This window comes from Elephas maximus, chromosome 4, assembly GCF_024166365.1.
Source record: "Elephas maximus indicus isolate mEleMax1 chromosome 4, mEleMax1 primary haplotype, whole genome shotgun sequence".
Lineage (NCBI taxonomy): Eukaryota > Metazoa > Chordata > Mammalia > Proboscidea > Elephantidae > Elephas > Elephas maximus.
The window spans coordinates 65,304,922-65,311,994 of record NC_064822.1 but is presented as its reverse complement, the minus strand read 5'-3'; positions in this window follow the sequence as shown (position 1 = coordinate 65,311,994).

Below are 7,073 nucleotides of genomic sequence, written 5' to 3'. Positions count from 1 at the left end.
TATACTTGCAGATAGGTGTTCTCCCTTACACTCTCCCATACCTCTTTAGCATATCTATCTACCTCTGTGTCCATTTGTAAATTATTGTTTGTTAAGACTACTGTTGCAGGATTTTCTGTGTTATAGTAATTACTGTTGTTGTAGTTGTTGTTAGATGCCGTCAGATTGGTTCTGGCTCATGGCAACCCTGTGTACAACAGAATGAAACACTGCCTGGTCCTGCCATCCCCACAATAGCTTGTATGTTTAAGCCTATTCTTGCAGCCAGTGTGTCAGCCTATCTCATTAAGGGTCTTTCTCTTTTTTGCTGACCCTCTATTTTACCAGTCATGATGTGTTTCTCCAGGGCCTGGTCCTTCCTGATAACAGGTCCAAACTGCATGAGACGAAGTCTCGCCATTTTTGCTTTTAAGGAGTATTCTGGCTGTACTTCTTCCAAGACAGATTCGTTTGTACTCCTGGCTGTCCATGGTATATTCAATATTCTTTCCCAACACCATAATTCAAAGTCATCAATTCTTCTTCAGTCTTCCTTATTCATTGTCCAGCTTTCACATACATGTGTGATGACTGAAAATACCATGGCTTGGGTCAGGTGCACCTTAGTCCTCAAGGTGATATCTTTGCTTTTTAACACTTTAAAGAGGTCTTTTGGAGCACATTTGCCTAATGCTCTACGTCATTTGGTTTCGTGACTGCTCCTTCCGTGGGCGTTGATTGTGGATCCAAGTAAAATGAAATCCTTGACAACTTCAATCTTTTCTCCATTTATCATGATGTTGCCTATTGGTCCAGTTGTGTGGGATTTTTGTTTTCTTTATGTTGAGGTGTAATCCATGCCTAAGGCTGTGTAGTCTTTGATCTTTATCAGTAAGAGCTTCAAGTTCTCTTCACTTTCAGCAAGCAAGGTTGTGTCATCTGCACATCAGTCTTTCTCCAGTCCTGATGGCGCCTTCTTCTTCATATAGTTTAGCTCATTGGATTTCTCAGTACACAGATTGAATAAGTATGGTGAAAGGATACAACTCTGACACACACCTTTCTTGATTTTAAACCATGCAGTATCCCCTGTTCTGTTCAAACGACTGCCTCTTGGTCTATGTACGGGTTTTGCATGAGCACAATCTAATGTTCCAGAATTCCCATTCTTTGCAATATTATCCATAATTTGTTATGATCCACACAGTTGCATGCCTTTATTGTGTAGTCAATAAAAGACAGGTAAACATCTTTCTGGTATTCTCCGCTTTTGGCCAAGATGGGTCTGACATCAGCTGTTACTGTAGTTGTCCTTTATTTTTGTTTTCCTTTTGGTGTCTTCCTTTGCCTTGGTCATGCTGTATTGACTTACCCCATATTGTGTATAACCTTTCCTTTCACTAATACAAGACGTGTCTTCTATCTAGTTAGCAATTTTCCCTCTCTGGTAACCATCAAAGAGTTTTTTTTTTTTTTTTTTTCCACTATGTAAGCCTTTTCTTGTTTTTTCATAATAGTGGTCTCGTAAAGTATTCGTCCTTTTTTTATTGAATTATTTCACTCAGCATAATATCTTCCAAATTCATCCATGTTTTTAGATGTTTCACTGATTTGTTATTATTCATTATCATTGCGTGGTATCCCATTGAGTGTATATACCACAGCTTGTTTATCTATTCATCCATTGACGGGCACTTAGGTTGTTTCCATCTTTTTGCTCTTGTGAATAATGCTGCAATGAACATTCGTGTCACAGCTCTTATTTCTTTAGGATATATACCTAGGAGTGGGATTGCTGGATCCTATGATATTTCTATTTCTAGTGTTTTAAGGAAGTGCTTGTACCATTTTATGTTCCCACTGGCAGTATATAAGACTTGCAATCTCCCTGTAACCTCCCCTACATTTTTTATTTTCTGTTTTCTTGATTAGTGGCATTAGAGTTGGGGTGAGATAGTATCTTATTTTAGTTTTGATTTGCATCTCTTTAATGCTAATGATTGCAAGCATTTCTTTAAGTGTTTGTTAATTGCCTGAATCTATTCTCTTGTGAAGCGTTTGTTCATATCCTTTGCCCAGTTTTTAAGTGGATTGTTTGTCTTTTTGTTGTTGAGGTGTTGAAGTTTCATATAAATTTTAGAGAGTAGACCCTTGTTGGATATGTTGTAGCTGAAAATTTTTCCCAGTCTATAGATTCTCTTTTTACTCTTTTGGAGAAAGAAGTCTTTTAATGAACACAGTGTTTAATTTTTATGAGGTCTCATTTATCTAGTTCATCTTCTGCTGTTTTTACATTTTTAGTTATGTTTAGTATTCTATTTACGTCATATATTAGGTCCCCTAATGTTGTTTGTATTTTTTATTCCATGATCTTCATATTTTTAGATTTTATATTTAAGTCTTTGATCCATTTTGGGTTAGTTTTTGTGTATGATGTGAGATATGTATAAATGCCCTTTATTATGTTGAGGAATTTCCCTTCTATCCCTATTTTGCTGAGAGTTTTTTAATCAGCAATGGGTGTTGGACTTTATCAAATGTCTTTTCTGCATCGATTGAGGTGATCATGTGATTCTTTTTTTTAATTTATGTGGTGGATTATATAGATTGATATCGTAATGTTGAGCCATCCTTGTGCACCTGGAATGAACCTCACATGGTCACGATGTGTTATTTTTTTTATTGTTGTTGTCGTTGTTAGGTGCCAATAAGTTAGTTCTGATTCTCTGGCTTCTTCTTTTTTTTTTTCCTTGCCCTTCTTGTTACATTTCTACTTTTATAGCATTGTGATCAGAGAAAATGTTTTGTATTATTTCCACGTTTTGGATTTTATTGAGGCTTGCTTTGTGGTCTAAAATGTGTTCTATTCTGGAGAATGATCCACGCACATTGGAAAAGAATGTATACTTTGCTGCTGTTGGGTGGAGTGTTTTGTATATGTCTATGGCGTTGAGTTAGTTGGTTGTGGCATTTAGATCCTCTGTATCTTTGTTGAGTTTCTTTCTAGGTGTTCTGTCCTTTACCAAAAGTGGTGTGTTGAAGCCTCCTACTATTATTGTGGATTATTTCTCTTTTCAATGCTGTTAGAGTTGGTTTTATGTATTTTGGATTTATTATGGTTATATCCTCTTTGTGGATTGACCCTTTAATCATTATATAATGTCCTCCCTTCTCTTTTAAAGTGGATTTTGCCTTAATGTCTATTTTATCAGAGATTAATATTGCCACTCTTGCTTTTTTTGGTTATTGTTTGCTAGATATATTTTTTCCATCTTTTGAATTTTACTTTATTTATGTCTTTGTGTCTAAGCTGTATCTCTTGTAGACAGCATATTGATGGGTCATGTTTTTTTCCCCCATCCTGCCACTCTCTGTCTCTTTACTGATGCTTTTAAGCTGCTTACATTGAGTGTGAGGTATGAGTTTACTGCTGTCATTTTCTTGTGCTTTTTTTTTGTGGTGTTGACAGTTTCTTTGTTCCACTTAATTTTCTGTGCTGATTTATTTTTGTTTGTGGATTTTCTTTTCATTGTTGATTATGTGTCTACTGAGTCTATTTTTCTTCTTTTTTATTTTGATGAGTAGGTTTGTTAACTTTCTTTGAGTTTACCTTGAAATTTACCTTTGTCTTCCTAAGTTTAAAGCAGTCTTTTATTTTTTGATATTGCTTTGACTTCCCGTCCATATGGAAGTTCCACAACTTCACCCTTTATTCTTCCTTTTTGCTTTGACGTCGTTGTCATTTACAGATTGACGTCTCTGGTTCTCTGTTTCAGTCTTTTATCTTTGTTTTACTTCTGAGAATTCTTTCTCTGGGTTAGTATCTGGCTGATGCTGTCCTATGTCCTAATCTCAGGTTGTTGTCTGATGTTGTTGGTTCTCTGTTCGAAGGACTCCCTTTAATATTTCTTGTCAGATTGGTCTGGTTTTTACAAATTTTCCTTAATTTCAGTTTATCTGAAAATGTCATTTTTTTTTTTTATTGTGCTTTTAAGTGAAAGTTTACAGGTCAATTTAATTTCTCATACAAAAATTTATACAAACATTGTTATGTGACCCTAGTTGCCAACCCTATAATATGACAGCACACTCTTCCTTTCCACTCTGGATTTCCCATGTCCATTCAATCAGCTCCTGTCCCTTTCTGCCTTCTCATCTTACCTCCAGATAGGAGCTGCCCATTTAGTCTCACGTATCTACTTGAACTAAGAAGCACATTTTTCATGAGTATATGAAAATGTCTTTATGTTGCCATCATATTTGAGAGACAATTTTGCTGGTTATATAATTCTTGGTGGGCAATATTTTTATTTCAAGGTTTTATCTATGTCATCCCATTGCCTTCTTGCCTGCATGGTTTCTGCTGAGTAATCAGAGCTTATTTGTTCCCTTCTGTAGGTGATTTTTCTTTTTTCCCGAACTGCTCTTGCATTCTTTCTTTGTCTTTGGTTTTGGTAAGTTTGATTATGATATATCTTGGTGACTTTCTTTTGGGTTCTATCCTGTATGGGGTTCATTGAGCTTCTTGGATGGATATCTTCTTGTCTTCCACGATATTAGTGAAGTTTTCTGCCAACAAATCTTTGACAATTCTGGTTTTTTATTTTATTTCTTTTGATAATGTCCCACAAAACTTGTAGGCTTTCTTCATTCTTGTTTCTGATTTTTCAACAAATTGGTGTCAAGGGATTCGTCCTCTATTTTGCTGATTCTGTCTTTCATTGATTTAATTCTGTTCCTATGCCCTTCTATTGAGTGGTCTATTTTTGAAATGTTAATCCTTTCAAATTTCTAGTTGCTATTTTTGTGTGGTTTCTAATTGTGCATTTATTTTGTTGATTTGTTCTTGTATTATTTTCCTGAATTCTTCTATTGCTTTGTCTGTGTTTTCCTTGATTTTACCTCTATTTTCCTTGGTTTTGTCTGTGTTTTCCTTGATCTCTTGCAGAACCCTATATATTAGTCTTTTGGATTCTTTATCAGGTAGTCTCATTACTTTCTCTTCCTCTGAAAGGTTCCCTGGTCTTTTATTTTGATCACTTGCTGGAGCCATCTTGTCCTACTTCTTTATGTGATTTGATATTGGCTGTTGTCTCCAGGGCATTAAGATGTTATTATATTTATTCATTGTATGTTTGTTTGCTAAGTCTTGATTTTCTGTTTTGTTTTGATATATTCAAGTGGTGGGGGGCATGTGTGCTACTCTGGTCTCTAGTCTGGTCGCACTGGACCTCTCACCACCTGTCTCCAGGTGGGTGGGTAGCAGCTGGGCGTATGAGTGTGGATCTCTGTTCAGTGGTCTTGTGGAATGGCTGAAGTTGTAGGTGGCATTCCTGGTGAGGTGATGTTTCTTTCTGGCCAGTCACTTGGGTGTGGGTGCAGGGAGCGTTCTCACTGGTTCCTAGGTTGGGTGTGTGTGCGCACTGCTTGTTGCTGGGTGGTTCGGGTGAGTGTGCCTGGGTTGTCAGTCACTGGGTGGGTACAGAGGTTCTCACTATCAGTTCCATGTGGGCAGGCCTTCCTGAGGGTGGTTGGAGTGGGTAAAAACCTCCAGTTGTAGAGGGGGGCAGTGTGGGAGGTGTGGCAGGGGATGTTGCCACTCCATAGGTGCCTGCTGGGAGGGTGTGCCTCTGTCAACTAGAGTGTGATACACGTGAGGGCGTGCCACCAGACCTTGGGCCCCTGGTGCTGGGGGCTGGAGCGAGTAAGAGGTGCTGCTGGTCTGCAGGCCTTTGGTGTAGGTGGCTGGCGTAGGAGTGGGCACTTCTGGCTTATGGGCTCCTGGCACCAGTGGCTGGACAGAGCAGTGAATTCCAAGGGTCCACAGGCCCTGGCTCAGGTGGCTGGCCTTAGGAGAGGGTGCCACCAGTCCACGGGACCCTGGGCTGGGCTCGTGAGTGGAAGAGGGGGTGCTGCTTGACCATTGGCTTCCAGCACAGGAGGGTGTGCAGAAGAGGCAGCACCACCCATCCATAGGCTCCCAGTGCAGGTGGCTGGGCAGAGATGCAGGCACCACTGGATTGCAGGTCCCAGTGCAGTTGGTGGGTGGAAGAGGGGGTTCATAGGCCCCTGGCACAGGTGGCTAGGTGGAGAAGTGGGGCTCTGGTGTAGGCGGCTGGGCAAAGAGGCAGGCCCCACTGGTCCGTAGGTCTCTGGCATGAATGGCTGAGTGAAGGGATTGGTGCTGCCAGTTTAGGCCCCAGGCTCAGGGGTGAGGTGGTGGTGGGAACCATCAGATCACAATCATGTGTGAGGGTAGGGGATGGGTGAGGAGGGTAGGGGGACATGACAAGTCCACAAACTTCCAGCATTAGGGGCTAAGGGGGTCACAGCAGGTGAGATAAGTGGACTTAACTTTCGTGGGAGCAGGGGGAGGGAGCACTCCTGCCTGGCTCTGGACATAGGTGCAGAATCACTCTTGCTTGGCTGCGTCAGGTGATGGGGGCTTCGACTGGGAACGCAGCTTGCTTTGTCTCAATATGGCTACTGCTGTGCAGGTTCAGTTGGCAGGATGCCAGAGATCCAGGATTGTCCATGTCTGCTGGGTTTTTTTTTAATTGTAGTTTAGGTGAAAGTTTACAGTCCACATTAGTTTCTCTTTCAAAAATTTATACACAAATTGTTTTGTGACATGGATTGCAATTCTCACTTGTTTAAGCACTCTCTCCCTTACCCTTTCCACCCTGGGTTCCCTGTGTCCATTTGTCCAGTTTTTGTGTTCCTTTCTGCCTTCTCATTTTTGCTTTTGGTCGGGTTTTGCCCATTTGGTCTTATATACTTGATTGAACTAAGAAGTACATTGTTCACATGTGTTATTATTTGCTTTATAGGCCTGTCTAATCTTTGGCTGAAAGGGGGACTTTGGGAGTGGCTTCAGCTCTGAGTTAGCAGTGTACAGAGGACCATGTCCATAGTTTTTGTACAGTTTCTCCTTCCACTTGGCACTCAGTCCGATTCTTCAGCCTTACCTTTGATGTTCAGGGCTTCAAAGTTGTCATCTTATATCCAATTCACTTGTTTTCCCAGGTCTTTGTTGTAAGAGGGATGTTATGAGGTGTCTGACTATGCCTCCATCTTGGACCACCTCTCCCTGT